Source organism: Babylonia areolata, chromosome 6, assembly GCF_041734735.1.
Source record: "Babylonia areolata isolate BAREFJ2019XMU chromosome 6, ASM4173473v1, whole genome shotgun sequence".
NCBI lineage: Eukaryota > Metazoa > Mollusca > Gastropoda > Neogastropoda > Buccinidae > Babylonia > Babylonia areolata.
The window spans coordinates 55,746,523-55,766,501 of NC_134881.1; the positions used below are offsets into that span (position 1 = coordinate 55,746,523).

Here is a 19,979-nt window from a genome sequence, read left to right on the forward strand (position 1 = left end):
GAGAGAGAAGAGAGAGAGCGAGAGTGAGAGAGAGGGGGGGTGGGGGAGAGAGAGAAGAGAGAGAGAGAGAGAGAGTGAGAGAGAGGGGGGGTGGGGGGTGGGGGAGAGAGAGAAGAGAGAGAGTGAGAGAGAGGGGGTGGGGGAGAGAGAGAAAAGAGAGAGCGAGAGAGAGTGAGAGAGAGAGGGGGTGGGGGGAGAGAGAAGAGAGAGCGAGAGAGAGTGAGAGAGAGGGGGGTGGGGGGAGAGAGAGAAGGGAGAGAGCGAGAGAGAGTGAGAGAGAGAGTGGGGTGGGGGAGAGAGAGAAGCGAGAGAGTGAGAGAGAGGGGGGTGGGGGAGAGAGAGAAGAGAGAGAGAGAGAGGTGGGGGAGAGAGAGAAGAGATAGAGCGAGAGAGAGTGAGAGAGAGGGGGGGTGGGGGGAGAGAGAAGAGATAGAGCGAGAGAGAGGGGGTGGGGGGAGAGAGAAGAGAGAGAGCGAGAGAGAGTGAGAGAGAGGGGGTGGGGGAGAGAGAGAAGAGAGAGAGCGAGAGAGAGTGAGAGAGAGGGGGGTGGGGGAGAGAGAGAAGAGAGAGAGCGAGAGAGATTGAGAGAGAGGGGGGTGGGGGAGAGAGAGAAGAGAGAGAGCGAGAGAGAGAGGGGGGTGGGGGAGAGAGAGAAGAGAGAGAGAGTGAGAGAGAGGGGGTGGGGGAGAGAGAGAAGAGAGAGAGCGAGAGAGAGAGAGGGGGGGGGGGGAGAGAGAGAAGAGCGAGAGTGAGAGAGAGGGGGGGTGGGGGGAGAGAGAGAAGAGCGAGAGTGAGAGAGAGAGGGGGGTGTGGGAGAGAGAGAAGAGAGAGAGAGAGAGAGAGGGGGTGGGGGAGAGAGAGAAGAGAGCGAGAGTGAGAGAGAGAGGGGGGGTGGGGGAGAGAGAGAAGAGAGAGCGAGAGTGAGAGAGAGAGGGGGTGGGGGGAGAGAGAAGAGAGAGAGCGAGAGTGAGAGTGAGAGGGGGTGGGGGAGAGAGAAGAGAGAGAGCGCGCGAGAGAGAGAGAAGTCAAGACAAGACAAGTCAAGATTCTTTATTTCCTGAATAAGGTGTACTCTGCACAACACCGATTCTTTATTTCCTGAATAAGGTGTACTCTGCACAACACCGATTCTTTATTTCCTGAATAAGGTGTACTCTTACAACACTGAATGATACAAGGCCAAAGTATAATGGTTATGACATGCAGAATATAAGAATTTTGTTGCATTTGGACAGAGAGAGAAAGAGAGTGAGTGGGTGAGTGATGAATGAATGAATGAATGGTGTCTTCATATCTGGCCATTGCCCCTCATGAACGGAGTACAGGAAATACAGCAATATTGTATATTCATCCTCCCTCCCTCTTCCTCCCCCCTCCACCCTCATCCGTGTACGTGTTGTGCGCCTCCCTCACTTCTTCCTTTCTTCCTTCCTTCCTTCCTTCCTCTCTTCTTCCCTCCTTCCTTCCTTCCTGTCACGGCTCGTGGCATTCAGTTCTGCGTGTGTTCGTGTGTTCGTCTCCCTTTCCCCTCTCCTCTCTCTCCCTTCCCCTCCTCCCCTTTTCCCTCTCCCTTTCTCCCTCCTCTCTCCCCCTTTTGCTCTATCGTTCTCTTGTGTGCTCAGTTCTGTTCCGAACTGAAGCACGTGAATCTGTCGTGATGTGTGTGACATGTCCTTAGTCCTTCTCGCTCTGAACTCTTGAGATGAGTTCAGAGTTAACGTCGTTGTGAAGGAAGAGTTTGGCTTTGCCTTTGGTGCCGAGCTTTGAGAAGAAGGGTCGCCGTTCCAGCAAGTGAGCTGTTGGGTGCCCTCTTGGCCAGTCGTGGGGTTCGATTCTGGTGTGACCCCCCTTCTGCCTCTGTGTGGATCTATGTTTCGTGTTCTCTCCTGGGCCAGTGGTGAGCCTGATTCCTGCCTGGTGACAGGTGAGTGGGGAGTTGTATAGTTAGTTTGTCCTCGTGGTGTTAGTGTCGTAACTTGTGACATTTGGTTGTATTTTGGGGATTGTTTTAACGGAAATCTTTTAAATCCAGTATTCTTTTATTTCCAGATATTTATGTTGGGATGATTGATAAGGTTGTGTTTAGGGTTGTTTTGCTATGTATTCAGTTGTTTCCGATTTATTTCCTTTGTGAACTGTGTCCAACTGCAGCCTAAGATTTCCAAAACATTTGTGTGGTGTTTGAAATGTGATTGGGAGATTGCAATGTTGGCTCATTGAGTTTTGTTTTGGTAGTTTGAAACCACAAGGATAGATACCGACATTTTGTCATTTAGGATAAATGTCTCTTTCGGATTGCATGCGAGTTTAACTCTTTAATTACTGGATAAATCATAAACATTTCATGCACTTTTGGCGTTCGTAGCATTGTGTGGAATTGACTGTATATGATAAGATAACCAATTGTTTCCTTTGTGCATTCCGTATCATTCCAGGAAGGGGGGGGGGGGGATGAGGGGTACTCTTTCAAATGTTAGAGCGTAATTTACAGAGATATGGGAGTTGTGACAGATTTGTTCCTTGTGATTCTTCCTGTTGGTTCTCCCTGACTCCCACCCCAACGGGACTCCAGGATTCACTTTTCGTCGTCCCACTTCATCCCTGTCTGTCCCAAACTCCTCACTCCCACTCCTTTCCCCGACCCCCATATTTTCCAACGCCCTCGCCCACAGTCCCTCCTCCCGTTTCCACCCTCTCCGTTTCTGCGGGCGTACGACTAAAGCCTGTTCAGCGATGCTGTCCTTCAACAGATGAACTTGATTTAAGTTCAAGTGAACTGACATTTTTGTTTCTTTTGCGTAGATCCGTGCTGCTGTTATTAGGGCTTACTGTGTCTTGATCAAGCTGCTATGATGTAACTAAAAAGTGTTGCTGTAGTTAAGTGTTTCAATTTGTGTGTCTGGACCAGTGTACATGGGTTGTGACACTTCCTCACTTCTTCCCTCCTTCGTTCCTTCCTTCCTTCCTTCCTCACTTCTTCCCTCCTTCCTTCTTTCCTCACTTCTTCCTTCTTCCTCCCTTCCTCCCACACTTCTTCCTTCTTCCTCCCTTCATGTCTTCCTTCTTCCCTTCCCTTCCTCCTTCCTTTCCTCGCTTTTCCTTCCTTTGCTCCTTCCTTCCACACTTCTTCCTCCTTTTCTTTTCTTCATCTCTTCCTTCCTTCCTTCCATCCTTCCATCCTTCCTTCGTTCCTTCCTTCCTTCTTCACTTCTTCCTTCCTCACTTCTTCCTTCCTCACTTCTTCCTTCCTCACTTCTTCCTTCCTTCCTCACTTCTTCCTTCCTTCCTCACTTCTTCCTTCCTCACTTCTTCCTTCCTCACTTCTTCCTTCCTTCCTCACTTCTTCCTCACTCCTTTCTTCCTACCCCCTTTTCTTCCTTCTTTCATCCTGTTTTTTTTTGTTTTTTTTCTTTTGTTTTGTTTCGTGGCGCGTGCCTCGGTGTGTGTGTGTGTGTGTTTGTGGGGGGCGTGGGGGGGTGATGTAGAGGAGTAATTATGGGGAGGCAGGGAGTGGGGAAGGAAATAGAAAGCACTGTGAGCAGTGTTTCTGGAGAAATGCGCTATGTAAATGTCCAGTAGTAGTAGTAGTAGTAGTAGTATTCCTTCTTTCTTTCCTTCCTTCCTTTTGTCTCTTCTTCCTTCCTTCCCTCCCTTCCCTCCCTCCCTCCTTCCTTCATTCCTTCATTCCTTCCCTCCCTTCCCTCGCTCCTTCCCTCCTTCCTTCCCTCCCTCCCTCCTTCCCTCCTTCCTTCCCTCCCTTCCCTCCCTCCTTCCTTCCCTCCCTTCCTTTCCCCCTTCCTTCCTTCCCTCCCTCCCTCCTTCCTTCCTTCCTTCCCTCCCTTCCCTCCCTCCTCCTTCCCTCCTTCCTTCCCTCCCTCCTTCCTTCCTTCCTTCCAGTTCTGGCGGCACAATGCTGTTCAGCTAATTCCTTCAGCACATCGTCAAAAGTTAAAAAAAAGAAAAAAGATTGAGAGTGGGAAAAAAATATGATGGAATGTTCAGTTTCAGTCAAGGAGGCGTCACTGCTATTCCGACAATTCTATATATATATATATATATATATATATATATATATAATCTACACCATACCTTTAAGGCAGATGTCTGACCAGCGGCACAACCCAACGCGCTGAGTCAGGCTTTGAGTGCATGCATACATATTGTATACATATCAGAGGGGATTTCATTTACAGAATGTTGCGAGAGGACAACTCTTTTGGTGTAGCGGGCTCTGTTCCAGTGTCAGAGGACAAGTCTTTTGGTGTAGCGGGCTGTTTCAGTGTCAGAGGACAACTCTTTTGGTGTAGCGGGCTCTGTTCCAGTGTCAGAGGACAACTCTTTTGGTGTAGCGGGCTGTTTCAGTACCAGAGGACAACTCTTTTGGTGTAGCGGGCTGTTTCAGTGTCAGAGGACAACTCTTTTGGTGTAGCGGGCTGTTTCAGTGTCAGAGGACAACTCTTTTGGTGTAGCGGGCTGTTCCAGTCAGAGGACAACTCTTTTGGTGTAGCGGGCTGTTTCAGTACCAGAGGACAACTCTTTGGTGTAGCGGGCTGTTTCAGTGTCAGAGGACAACTCTTTTGGTGTAGCGGGCTCTGTTTCAGTGTCAGAGGACAACTCTTTTGGTGTAGCGGGCTGTTTCAGTGTCAGAGGACAACTCTTTTGGTGTAGCGGGCTCTGTTTCAGTACCAGAGGACAACTCTTTTGGTGTAGCGGGCTCTGTTTCAGTGTCAGAGGACAACTCTTTTGGTGTAGCGGGCTGTTTCAGTACCAGAGGACAACTCTTTTGGTGTAGCGGGCTCTGTTTCAGTGTCAGAGGACAACTCTTTTGGTGTAGCGGGCTGTTTCAGTGTCAGAGGACAACTCTTTTGGTGTAGCGGGCTGTTTCAGTGTCAGAGGACAAGTCTTTTGGTGTAGCGGGCTCTGTTCCAGTGTCAGAGGACAACTCTTTTGGTGTAGCGGGCTCTGTTCCAGTGTCAGAGGACAACTCTTTTGGTGTAGCGGGCTGTTCCAGTGTCAGAGGACAAGTCTTTTGGTGTAGCGGGCTGTTTCAGTGTCAGAGGACAACTCTTTTGGTGTAGCGGGCTCTGTTTCAGTGTCAGAGGACAACTCTTTTGGTGTAGCGGGCTGTTTCAGTGTCAGAGGACAACTCTTTTGGTGTAGCGGGCTCTGTTTCAGTGTCAGAGGACAACTCTTTTGGTGTAGCGGGCTGTTTCAGTGTCAGAGGACAACTCTTTTGGTGTAGCGGGCTGTTTCAGTACCAGAGGACAACTCTTTTGGTGTAGCGGGCTGTTTCAGTGTCAGAGGACAACTCTTTTGGTGTAGCGGGCTGTTTCAGTGTCAGAGGACAACTCTTTTGGTGTAGCGGGCTGTTTCAGTGTCAGAGGACAACTCTTTTGGTGTAACGGGCTGTTTCAGTGTCAGAGGACAACTCTTTTGGTGTAGGGGGCTCTGTTTCAGTGTCAGAGGACAACTCTTTTGGTGTAGCGGGCTGTTTCAGTACCAGAGGACAACTCTTTTGGTGTAGCGGGCTGTTTCAGTACCAGAGGACAACTCTTTTGGTGTAGCGGGCTCTGTTTCAGTGTCAGAGGACAACTCTTTTGGTGTAGCGGGCTGTTTCAGTACCAGAGGACAACTCTTTTGGTGTAGCGGGCTGTTTCAGTGTCAGAGGACAACTCTTTTGGTGTAGCGGGCTGTTTCAGTGTCAGAGGACAACTCTTTTGGTGTAGCGGGCTGTTTCAGTGTCAGAGGACAACTCTTTTGGTGTAGCGGGCTGTTTCAGTGCGCCAGATACGGGCTGCACATGGGCCCTCGGTTTACCGTCTCCTCAGAATGACTACACGCTCAGTTTGAGAACTTGGGAGGAAGGGCGAGAGCAGGATTCGAACCTAGACCCTGACGGCACGGACACTGAATTGGCAGAAAAGAGTGACAGACAGACTAACAGGAAGGAAGGAAGAGAAAGAAAGAAAGAAAGAAATAGCTGCCATTACTACGATCTCCTTCTAACAATAACCATCGAAAACAACACTGGTAACCACTGGAGAGAGAGAGAGAGAGAGAGAGAGAGAGAGAGAGCAAATACAAGAAAGCAAATAAGAGCCACTGAATGCATATATAACATTATGTTTGCCGCGTAAAAGGCATATCAAGGTAAATGAAACAGAAGTAACATACAAAATTTTAGCAACCGTACAATGCAAATAAACAAAACAGCATCAACAAGATGAGAGACAGACAGATCAAATCAAATTATGGTACTTAGGGCCTCGACGACTAAGTACCATCTCAAGGCTATCGCTAAGAGAGAGAGGGACACACACACACACACACACACACACACACACACACACACACACACACACACACACACACACACACACACACACACACACACACAGACTGTCAGAGACCAGGATAAACCTGAAGAGAGACCGACAGAAAGAGACAGTGAGACGGGCAGACAGAGACTGAGTAGGTATATTATACACACAGAGGAGAGAAAGAGACACAGAGAGACAGACAGACGGACAGACATATACAGAGTGAGAGACAGACAGATGGATAGACATGCTCAAAGGGAATCAACACGCACGAGATTTTGCAACTTCTTGCCGATTACCTCCCTTCTAAGATCTCTACCGTCACTCTCGTTATATGTGAATAAATACATATATAAATAATTAGCAAACATGAAAAGAAGTAAATAAATAGGGAAATGAAATAAGCAGCACACACACACACACACACACACACACACACACACACACACACACACACACACACACACACACACACCCTTATACACTGACACACACACACTGGCACACACACACACACACCCTTATACACTGACACACACACTGGCACACACACACACACACCCTTATACACTGACACACACACACTGGCACACACACACACACCCTTATACACTGACACACACACACACACACTGGCACACACACACACACCCTTATACACTGACACACACACACACACCCTTATACACTGACACACACACACGGCACACACTGATTCTCCGCTCCATCTGTCACTCACTCACTGACACAGACGAACAACATGCACACGCACAGACACACACTCGCACGGGCACACACACTCTGACATACACAATTACGCGCACACACACTGACTCGCACATAAACGCACTGCACACACACACTCGCACATAAACTGGCACACACACACACACGCACACGCACACGCACACGCACACGCACACACACACACACACACGCGCACACACACACACACACACACACACACACACACACACACACACACGCACACACATCAGTAGACACAACTAAGTAGCCTATTCCCAGAGACTGGATTAACCTGGTGTCTATGTTCTGCAGAAGAAATCAGTCCACTCTGACATGTAATGTGTAATGCATGCACACACAGACTGACCAAGCGCGTTGGATATGCTGCTGGTCAGGCATCTGCCTTGTAGATGTGGTATTGAGTACAAGTAAAGGATTCGTCCGAATGGAGTGACACATCCTTGAGAAACGCGCTCTCTCTCTCTCTCTCTCTCTCTCTCTCTCTCTCTCTCTCTCTCTCTCTCTCTCTCTCTCTCTCTCTCTCTCTCTCTCTGGCCGTCTCTGTCACACACACACACACACACACACACACACACACACACACACACACACACACACACACACACACACACACACACAAACAGAATCGGGAAACAATATCTTTTCTTCATCTAAACTGCGAAGAAAACACAAACAAACAATTGTAGAAAACATCACAACTGTTTATGAATGCAGATAAAGTGAGATGAACTTTGACCTTAGGAGAGACAACCTCAGTTACTTCACTTACATTAGAGCACATTTGTCTCCCTTCTACTTATGAACAAACATGGCGAGAAAAATCAACTGTTCGTCGAAAAGTGTCTTTTGGTTTTTTATAGACGTTTAAACCTTCGCCTTGTGCGTATGGATTGCAGTTTGTGTGGATCGAAGTTGGGTTAATTAAGAGCACAAAGAATACGAATGCATGCGCATTTTATTGGTGAGTATTCTGCTTTGAATCAAATTCCGTCTGTTGTTCCTCCATCCCAGGACCATCCCCGTGTGAAAAAAAAAAAAAGAATAACGTGGAGACTTGTATAGCGGGGTTCCCCGCTTTCAAGAGCAGACTCACTGCGCATTACTGTAAGAAACAGATATGTAGCATTTTAAAGATATAATGAAAATGAGAGAAAACGATTCACCACCCACATGTATCCTTGATTCATTCATGCACAACACAAACAGGTAATATCACACACTCTCTCACACTCTCTCTGAGTCCCTCTATCTCACTCACACACACACACACACACACACACACACACACACACACACACACACACACACCACTAATAAATCTACCTAACAGCGAAAAACGACACAGAGAATCAACAGAGATAAGAAAAAGTTAGTTTTTTTTCTCTACATATTGTATACATAACATGAAATTAATCAGTTTTAGTAAAATAAAACATCAGACACCTCATGTGAAAGTAAACAATTGAAAAATATACTTGAAGCATATGAAGTATGAATTAAATCACACTCCCCCACACAGCCACACACACACACACACACACACACACACACACATATATATATATATATATATATATATATATATATATATATATATATATATACAATATCTAACATGCATGTCATTACTCATGATCATAGCAAGGAAAGCACTCGAAATTAAAATTGAATTTTGAATTGGCAACAACATGAATAAAAAACTTACGACAGTAATTGAGTAAAACAGTGGTCTCACTCTCAGTACAATAGGATGCATACCTGAGTGCATGTGTCATATGAACTGATGAAGTGAAAGGTATTCATCATTCATTGTACTGTTGAAACAGATCACATGTCTTTAATGCTTTTTGAAAGTTGGTTTAGATCTGATGTGGGGAATGTTAAGTGGTAATGAATTCCATTGCCTGGGTACAGTGAAAGAAAAAGTGCATTCTCCAAATGTCTTAGTGCGGATTTTTGGTATAGATAGATTTAATTTATCTGTGGAAGAATGAAGTGGCTGAGAAGGCAAGTAAACAGAAAGAAGATTGGAAATACAGTCTGGTGAAGAATCTGAAAAGAAATCATGGCAAAAGAAAGATCGTATTATAGTGAATGCGTGCTTGAACAGGGAGCCAGTGTAAGGTTCTAAGTAGAGGTGTGACATGATCTCGTTTCTTTGCTCTAGTCTGAGGATAAGCCTTGCAGCTGAATTCTCTACCATCTGCAACCTATCCAAGCATTGCTTAGGACAGCCAGCAAGAAGAGCATTGCCATAATCTAGCCTTGACAGGACAAAAGCACAAACAGGAAGTGACAAATGGAACTGATCTGACAGAGTGGCATTGGCAGATGTGAGTGATGTCATTATCAAGAGACAGATCATCAGAGATAACGAATCCAAGGTTGTCTGCAGAACTTGCCAGAAGGAGAGAACAAAATGTCAGTTTCCAACATGAAAATGTATATATTGGCTTTGAATGAACAGAAAATTATCTCTTTCAGTGAATGACTCATCATCCAATATTTAACTTCACCAACACAACTTTGCATGACCTCTACAGTATGGTCTACTTTCTGAGGGATGAGAAAAACTGAAAAGTTGAGTGTCATCAGCAAATGGCTGGTTGGAAATGGAGTGACTGTCGAGTGATTGAAGGGGTTTGGTGTACATGATAAATAAAACAGGCCCAACACCCAGCCCTGAGGTACACCACATGAAACAAGTTCCTGGGTTGGATGAAAAGTTGCTGACAATGACTGACTGAGTGCCCTCTCTGCCTGTCTCTCTCTGCCCATGAATGAATAAATAAATAAATTATAATAATGTATTATGATGTGCGTTTTTTTGTTTTGTTGGTTTTTGTTGGTTTTGTTGGTTTTTTTTAGTAGTATGATATTTGCCACTTCTTTTTTCTAGCGATGGCTTAGTCGATGACCTGTTAACATTCAACTACATCAATCAGATTGAGCCAGTGACGAAGTGCGACTCTACAGATACATGAAAATTAATATTTTATAACACAATATATGCACACAGATTTAAGCCACCATTGCAACCAGATGCTCGTAGCATATTATTTTAGGGTGGTGGACAGTTTATAAATTATATTCACTCGGTGCAGATTGAGCACCCCCCCCAAAAAAAACAACAATTCCTAGACAAAAATGTGAGAAACTTATAAATTTGGTATTAAGTCAAGTGTATTAGTTTTGAGTATGTGCACATTGCATTATAAACATAGTTAATGGTATAGACCGTATACTCATGTGTCCAGGTAAAAGTGATGCATGTTTGATTTAATTGGTTGTTGATTGTTTCACACGCCATGACCTGTTGGTTATCTGTCAGGTGTACTATGGACAAAATGCATTTCAGCCTGGTATTTTTAAAAAAGATGATTGATTTGAATAATGTGTCCAGGTAAAAAGTGATGCATGTTTTAATTGGTTGTTGATGGTTTCACACAGCCCATGACGTGTTGGTTATCTGTCAGATGTGCCACCATGGACAAACTCAGCATGATCCCAGGTGCCATATTCCTGGTAGCGGACATTTTTGCTGTCTGTTGATATTCTCGTGAAGAAAGGTGCAAATTTGACGAGACAAAATGCAGTTCAGCCTGGTATTTTTAAACAAGATGATTGATTTGAATAACGTGTCCAGGGGTAAAAGTGATGCATGTTATAATTGCTTCACAGCCCATGACCTGTTGGACTTGGTGTCTGTCAGGTGTATCACCATGGACAAACTCAGCATGATCTCAGGTGCCCTGTTCCTGGCGGCAGACATCTTCGCCGTCACCAGCCTGGCCATGCCGCACTGGATCGTGTCAGAGATCGGCGGCGACACCAACATCGGCCTGCTCAAGACCTGCCTGACCATCTATGGCCGCCCCTCCATCTGCTTCGTCCCCGACCCAGTGCGCGGGGAGTGGCTGCTGACGTTCGTGTGCATAGTGCTGGGCGTGCTGTGCATCAACGTCACCATCGTCCTGCTGGCCTTCTCCTACTGGCAGTGCCGGGTCATCAAGTTCGCCCGCTGGCTGGGCTTTCTGGCCATGATCCTCTTTTGCCTAGCTGCAGTCATCTTCCCCATCGGCTTCGACATGGACCAGATCGGGGGCGAGGCCTACCAGCTGCCCAACAACTTCCGGGTGGGCATTTCCTACATCTTCTTTGTGCTGGCCCTGTGGATCACTGTAGTGTCACAGCTGTTTGCCAGCAAGGTCTGCCTGCCTCACTTCTGACGGTCTGACTGCGGGGGGGTGTGGTGGATCTGTGGTCTGTGTGCCTGCCTCACTTCTGACAAACTGTAGGGGTGCACATGTGTGGTGGATCTGTGGTCTGTGTGTGTCTGCCTCACTTCTGACAGCCAGACTGTAGGGGTGCACATGTGTGGTGGATCTGTGGTCTGTGTGTCTGCCTCACTTCTGACAGTCAGACTGTAGGGGTGCACATGTGTGGTGGATCTGTGGTCAGTGTGTCTGCCTCACTTCTGACAGCCTGACTGTAGGGGTGCACATGTGTGGTGGATCTGTGGTCTGTGTGTCTGCCTCACTTCTGACAGACTGTAGGGGTGCACATGTGTGGTGGATCTGTGGTCAGTGTGCCTGCCTCACTTCTGACAGCCAGACTGTAGGGGTACACATGCGTGGTGGATCTGTGGTCTGTGTGTCTGCCTCACTTCTGACAGCCAGACTGTAGGGGTGCACATGTGTGGTGGATCTGTGGTCTGTGTGCCTGCCTCACTTCTGACAAATTGTAGGGGTGCACATGTGTGGTGGATCTGTGGACTGTGTGTCTGCCTCACTTCTGACAGACTGTAGGGGTGCACATGTGTGGTGGATCTGTGGTCAGTGTGTCTGCCTCACTTCTGACAGTCAGACTGTAGGGGTGCACATGTGTGGTGGATCTGTGGTCAGTGTGCCTGCCTCACTTCTGACAGTCAGACTGTAGGGGTGCACATGTGTGGTGGATCTGTGGTCAGTGTGTCTGCCTCACTTCTGACAGCCAGACTGTAGGGGTGCACATGTGTGGTGGATCTGTGGTCTGTGTGTCTGCCTCACTTCTGACAGACTGTAGGGGTGCACATGTGTGGTGGATCTGTGGTCAGTGTGCCTGCCTCACTTCTGACAGCCAGACTGTAGGGGTGCACATGTGTGGTGGATCTGTGGTCTGTGTGTCTGCCTCACTTCTGACAGCCAGACTGTAGGGGTGCACATGTGTGGTGGATCTGTGGTCTGTGTGTCTGCCTCACTTCTGACAGACTGTAGGGGTGCACATGTGTGGTGGATCTGTGGTCAGTGTGCCTGCCTCACTTCTGACAGTCAGACTGTAGGGGTGCACATGTGTGGTGGATCTGTGGTCAGTGTGCCTGCCTCACTTCTGACAGACTGTAGGGGTGCACATGTGTGGTGGATCTGTGGTCTGTGTGTCTGCCTCACTTCTGACAGACTGTAGGGGTGCACATGTGTGGTGGATCTGTGGTCTGTGTGTCTGCCTTCTGTGTGAAGGTGAAGCAATGTGGTTGCAGACTGAAGAACAGCCATGATGAATCTGAATGTTTCACATAATGTTTGTGTCATGACACGGGAGTCAATGCACTGTGGTCACTTGTTAGATGGTATATATGTCTCATTGTTAGACACTGAAAGTACTCTGTAGTCAATACACTATAATGCTGTTTTCACTTGTTAGATTATTTATACATGTCTCATTGTGCATGTACTTGTCTTGTAAGACACACAGTACTCTGCAGTCATTACACTACAATACTGTTGTTACTTGCTAGATGATATGTGTCTCATTGTTCCTGTCTTATGAAATGCAGACACAGTTCCCTGTTGTCAGTGCACTTCAGAACTGCAGTCATTTGTTGTTGGATGAACTCATGTTGTACTCGGCTCTTAAGATCTGAAAATGTTGATACTGCGTGTTTTTATGGGAAAGATGGATCTCTTGTCATCTGCCAGTGGTGGACTGGAAAATCAAGCCCCACATTTCTGTCATGGCTGTGTCATGTTTGTCTTCTTTCTTTTGTCATTTTTTAAGTGCCAGGTTTACATTTCATGGCTGTGTGATTTCAGGCTCATGCGTATGTTTAGACTAATGTGAGTCTTTGTAAAAACCCTGCATTTTGGTTGTCTGTGTGTCCATGTGTCTGTACTTTTGTGTGTGTACATGTACACATGTGTGTGTGCCCATGGCAAACTTTAACAAATTTGTTTTTTGTTGTGTTTTTTGGTAAATAGCCTATCATTAGTGTCAACATCAAATTTGCTAAAAGAATAGCAAAGTCATTTCTTTCCACACATTCTAATTATAATTTGACAATACACTTCTGGGTAGGGCACAAACAGTATAGATAATCCAAAATATTTCCAGTCAGGCTACTGTTAGTGTTATATTTTATATATATTTCTTTGGAACTTTTTTGTCTTAGAATGGAAAAAAAACGTTCATGTGTACATCTGTCAGCAACAGCAGAATTCTGCCAAGTAGTGGGACATCAGTCTGAATATACTTTGGGAAGTATTTTTTTAATGGATCTGACTCATCTAAAAACATCATTATGATTCAACTCAAGGGATGGAAATGCTACTGTGATATACAGTCAGAGTTGAAGATCTTACACTGTCTACATTCACCCAAGTGGTCATTTGTCTACAGTACAAGTAGCAAAGCATGATTCATGATTAATCAGCACATACATTGATGTTCACAATAACATGTTAAAAGGAGGCAAAGGAAGCCACTACACTTTATTAAGAAAATGATTTGTGCAAAGGCCTCGTCACTTACTGTACTTTGTCCGTAAAGACCAACAAATCAGAATCTCCAGTTCAGAATATGTCTGTTTAACTTGATCAAACTATGCACTGTGCGTTTGAAAATGTTTCTTCTTTTTTTTTCTTTTTTTTTTAATGAGGCCACCTCCCTCTACATACACCTGCCATTATTTGAAGACAGACATCAGTTTTCGAACATGAATGTTCATTTCGAGAGAAACTTCAGTTTTCAGAGATTAGCATTTGTTTTCATGGATTCTGACAATGAGTACCCAATTTTCGGAATGGTGCCCTTGATCAGAGAGGCAAGCATTTATCAGTCCTTCAGTCTGCGCTGCTTGGAGTCAAGAACACAGTCTGATCCACTGATCAGCAGATCATAATTTTAAGAAGTGGATCTGTCATGCTTATGAAAATTACACCCAAGATGCCTTTGACAATTTGGGTACAATGTATCAAAGCTGAAAAGTGGTGATTTATCAAAGCTGAAAAGTGGTGATGAAGACAGGGAAAGGTTGATAGGATCTATATTAGGATTGTAGAACAATGAAATGCCAATCAGTGTGGGCTGCTTAAGGTAGAATAGCTCCATTCCCAGCGCATACAACTTTTGTTTTGACAAACACTGGTATTCTGATGGTGAGCAAAACTATAAACTGGGTGATTAACAAATAGTAAAGAGTGGCAACTCTCTCCATACACAAGGTGCGCAACTTCAAGTGAATGCTGCTTACGCTACCAATTCAGCGAACACACAGGTAAATAAAAGGTACATTGGAACAAACCCAGACACTTCCCCACTTTTATAAACTGGGTGGTTATATGTGTACTTGAAACACAACCTGGGGATTGTTCTGAAGGACTGACCGGCGCATTGAGTTTATGTGATGGCCAGACATCTGCTTTTCTTTCTTTCTTTTTTCCTTTCAAATACAGCAGATGTCACTATGTGTATGGATCAGTCTACATGCTTTGACGCCTCCTTCAAACTGAAACTGATAACCCCCTACCCCATCTCTCCTCCCCTTCCTAACGTGGGCGTTTTCTGTTTTGTTGTTTTTGCACAAGAATCGTGCATCAGCCTTGGAGGTCTGCCTCTTGTCGTCTTCAGCATGATGAAGTCAGCCTGGTTACTGATACATTTTTTCATCAACATTCTGACAGTGTTTGTGTGGTGTCCCTGACACTGTGTGATTGTGGTTTGTGACTGTCAGTCATCTGTGTGTGTCATCAGTTGAGTCAGTCATATGTATGCTATACCTATATCAGTATATGTTGTACCATGCTAGTCAGTCATTTCTATAATGTCTTCAGTCATGTGCCATCAGTCATCTATGTGTTATACCTGTATGTTCTGCAGTGCCATGTCATCAGTTAGTCATCTGTATGTGGCATCAATAGTGTGTGTGTGTGTGTGTGTGTGTGTCACACCTGTACGCAGTGTTGTCCAGTGCTTGTCAGCTATCTCTCTGTGTCATTAGTTAGTCATCTGCATGTCAAACCTGTATGTAATGTTGTACAGTGCCATTCAGCCATCTGCCTCATCATTTAGTCATCTGTATGTGTCATCAGTCACCTGTCTGTGTCATAGCTCTCTGTGTCATCAGTCACTGTCTGTGTCATAGCTGTATGTCATTAGTCACCTGTCTGTGTCATAGCTGTATGTGTCATCAGTCACCTGTCTGTGTCATACCTGTATGTGTCATCAGTCACCTGTGTCATACCTGTGTCATCAGTCACCTGTCTGTGTCATACCTGTATGTGTCATCAGTCACCTGTGTCATACCTGTGTCATCAGTCACCTGTCTGTGTCATACCTGTCTGTGTCATCAGTCACCTGTGTCATCAGTCACTGTGTCATCAGTCACTGTCTGTGTCATAGCTGTATGTGTCATCAGTCACTGTCTGTGTCATAGCTGTCTGTGTCATCAGTCACAGTCTGTCATAGCTGTGTCAAAAGGTCAGAACTGAAGAGTGCCATCAATACAGCTAGTCTCTCTCATCAGTGTCATTCACAACTGTGCTGTTGCCCACAATAGAGGCTGATAGTGTGGTGTAAAAAAAAAAATTCTTGTGAAAGTATAATAGAGGCTGGTGTTGAGTTGTATATTCATGGAATTATTAATTATACTATTTTTGAGTAAGTAATGGAGGCTAGTACTAGTAATAGTGTGTTGTAGAACAGAGGATGATAATGTGTTTTACTCGTATATAAACATATAAATTTATTAATTTCAGTTAAGTAGAAATAGTAGCTGGTAGTATGTTGTATACTTATAAATTCTTTACATTGGTTAAATAAATTTAGCAAAAGTGAAATAGAGACTAGTAGTGTATTATGTATAAATTCAGAGATTGATTAATTTTAGAAAAGGTAGAATAGTGGCTGGTAGTTCTCTTGTATGTTTGATTAATCATAGTAAAGGTTGAATAGACAATGGTTTTGTGTTTTGTATTAATAGATCTGTTGATTAAATGTAGATAAAGAAGAATAGAAGGTGGTACTGTGTTAATGTTGTATGTTGTACAAAAAACGTATTTTGAAAGTGGAGTGATGGCCTAGAGGTAACACGCGAGAGAATCTGAGTGCTCTAGTTTGAATTGCGGTTCAGTCGCCAATATTTTTTCCCCTCCACTAGACCTTGAGTGGTGGTCTGGACGCTGGCCATTCGGATGAGACGATAAACCGAGGTCCCTTGTGCAGCATGCACTTAGCGGACGTAGAAGAACCCACCACAACAAAAGGGTTGTCCATGGCAAAATTCTGTAGAGAAATCCACTTCGATAGAAAAACCAAATAAAACTGCAAGCAGGAAAAAATACCAAAAAAAATGAGTGGCGCTCTCAGTGTAGCGACACGCTCTCCTGGGGAGAGCAGCCCAAATTTCACACAGAGAAATCTGTTGTGACAAAAAAATGAGAAATACAATACAGTACAATGTTTACAGAGTGATTAATTCTGGTAAATATAGAGGCTGGTAGTGTTTTGTATGTTTATTAATAGATTCATTCTAGGTTGGAAAGGTCATGTGTGATGAAAAAATTGTTCTCTTGTTATTCCGACTCAAAAAAAATGTCTTTGTACATAGCACTCATGGATGCTTGAATCATGTTTATTTTCATGACGTATACATGTCAATGCATTCGATCTTCTTTATTTTATTTCTTTTTTTTTGGTCCTTTTTTTTTGGACATGGTATGTTTGTGGATGACCATTGGTCAGTCCACATTGTTGACAGATTTGAGACTGAGATTGACACACTTTCACTCACAGGAAATCTTGAATTTTATGTATCAACATACAGTATTACTTTTTGTGTCATATTTTCGTTTCCATTTGTATGTTGGAACTTGTTTAAGATCATTTTCTGTGTTTTTGTTGCAGTATATTACTCTTATCTTTGTCATTTTTCTCTTTAAATATGTGTCATACATTTTATTTGGGGGTTGATCCCAAATGGTGCATTAGATTTGCTGAGTGTGGCTTGTGTATGCATATATATGTTGTGCTTCATCAGGAAGTGTATGTGTGGTGCTACCAAAAAAATTCAATATACTGTCAAACCTGAGTGGTGTGGACAATATTTTCGCTATTGGCATTCGAGATGTTAATGGTACCAGACTTCCTCCACTCTCCGGGACTTGATTTCATTCTGGATCACGTTGTTTTTTCTATCAATGTATCAGTGGAAGGAAAAGTAAACAATAATCTGGAAAAACAAACATAGATAACAGTGGAAAGTCTGGAAAATAAGCATAGATGTGTGGATAATAGACATGAAGAAAGTGGAATGCATGGGGGGGGGTGGGGGGGATGAAAGTGGAACGTGTGGAAAAATGAAAATAGATGAAAGTGAAATGTGTGGAAAAATGAAAATAAATGAAAGTGGAACGTGTGGAAAAATGAAAATAGATGAAAGTGAAATGTGTGGAAATTAAAGATGGCGAAAAGAGGAGTGCATGGGAAATGAAAACAGAAAAAAGCGGAATGCATTGAAAGTAAACAGGGAGATAAGTGGAATGGATCAGAAGGAAAAAAAGTGGAATGCACTGAAAGTAAACAGGGAGATAAGTGGAATGGGTCAGAAGAAAAAAAAGTGGAATGCACTGAAAGTAAACAGGGAGATAAGTGGAATGGGTCAGAAGAAAAAAACATTCATAAACGTGGAATGTATGGAGAATAAACCCAGATAAAAATAGATTAAGTGGAATGTATGGAAAATAAACATAGGTTAAAGTGGAATGTATGAAAAACCAAATGATAAAAGCAGAATGTATAGAGAATAAGCCTAAATAAAATTGGAATGTTTGCAAAATAAACAGGAGAAAAGTGAAATGTGTGGAAACTAAACCTAGATAAAAGTGGAATGTATGGAAATTTAACCTAGGTAAAAGTGGAATGTATGGAAATTTAACCTAGGTAAAAGTGGAATAATTGGAAAATAAACACAGATAAAAGTTGAACATGCACTGTGAGCTTTGTGTGGTGTTTATCCATTGTGGTCATACATTCCTTGTTTTACCAACATGCACACAACTGTCAACAATTCATATGCTGTTTCATTCACTTTTACTCACTATTGGGCTGTTAATCCATTTGCATGCATGCACACACACACACACACACACACACACACACACACACACACACACTTGACTGGATACAGATTCTTCACTTCCTATTTTACTAACAATTACCAACTTTTCTCACATGCAAAATTGACAACTTCCTATTTTACTAACAATTACCAACTTTTCTCACATGCAAAATTGACAGAGTTCATTGTACTCTTCCCATGAATATAATTTTCTCCTTCCTTCCACCTTCTAACTCATGCCCCCACCCTCTACCCCTCACCACCCACACCTCCCATCTACTCTACAAGTCTGTCTCTGTCTCTCTCTCACTCTCTTGCCTTCTTATGTAAACATAAAAAAGGCTGGAATGATTATGCAAAAAAAGAAAAAGTTCAAATCCCTGCTCTCTTTCTGTGTCTGTCTTGCCTTCTTACTGAAACACTGAAAAAATTTGGAATGAAAATGCGAAAAGAAAACAATGTTTCTAGTCTGGCCTTAGAAGCCAACATGAGTTGACACTGATATGCATTAATAATCTAAATAGAAGACTGACTAACAAGTTGTGTTGTGCAAAAGAAAACAATATTTCCAGTATGGCAGGGCTGCCTACCGTCCCGGGGTACGGGTATTTGTCCCGGAAAACAATGAAAACGGACAGTCCGTCCCGGGAATCCACTTTTCGGTTTCGTGTCCCGGGAAAAAGTCTTTAGGCGAATACGCATCGACTGACTATGGCCACACCGCCAAAAGTGTGACCAGCGCGCATGCGTATAGGCCGATGTGGAACTCGAGAGAGAGATTGAAATAATGGCGTCGAAGCGAAGCAGCAAGGAGTGCGAATCTACATCGAAGAAGATAGCAAAACGGCATCAAACTTTCATTGCGAAGTACACCGAGACATGGCCATTTATTAAGCGCGGCAAGACAGACACTTACGCTTGTTGTGAAATTTGTGCCTGCGAGTTTTCCATCGGTTCAGGGGGACGGGACGAAATCACTCCCATGTGTCGACCGAGAAGCATAAAAAAACAACCAAAATTCGCGATGCTCAGAAGTCTTTCCAGATCACTGGATTTCTTCAGCGTGCGAGAAAGGAGAACCGTGACGCTGATGCAGTCATAAGAGCGGAGACCATGATGGTAGACTTAGCTGTTGAGCTGAATTTGCCAATGGCTGCCCTGGATAAGTTCAGCAAAGCAGTGAAACTTACGTTCCCCGACTCTGAAATTGCTAAGCAGTTTCACTTTCAGTGTGCGAGAAGCAAAGGGACAGCTATTGTGAAAGAAAATGCAGCCACTACAATCCTCTCTCTGGGACAAAGGATGAAACAACAAACCTTCACAATTTCCACTGATGGGAGCAACGACAAAGGAGGACAGAAACTGTTCCCTTTAGTTGTGAGGACTGTTGATCCTGAGACAATGGAGGTCCGATCGGATACGCTCGCAGTGCCAACAATTGAAGGTTCAGCAACAGGTCAGTTTTTTTTTGTTTTTTGTTTGTTGTTGTTTTTGGGGGGGGCTCTCAAACATTTTTATTTACT

At 44.1% G+C, this 19,979-nt stretch overlaps 1 pseudogene across 1 annotated transcript; it reads left to right on the top strand.

Moving 5' to 3' along the window:
• Positions 1-7,893: 7,893 nt before the first annotated feature.
• LOC143283176 (uncharacterized protein C16orf52 homolog A pseudogene) lies at positions 7,894-18,236 on the top strand (annotated as a pseudogene). The gene is made up of 2 exons (XR_013055370.1): positions 7,894-8,049; positions 10,801-18,236. The product of XR_013055370.1 is annotated as an uncharacterized protein C16orf52 homolog A pseudogene (transcript).
• The last annotated feature ends 1,743 nt before the right edge of the window (positions 18,237-19,979 follow it).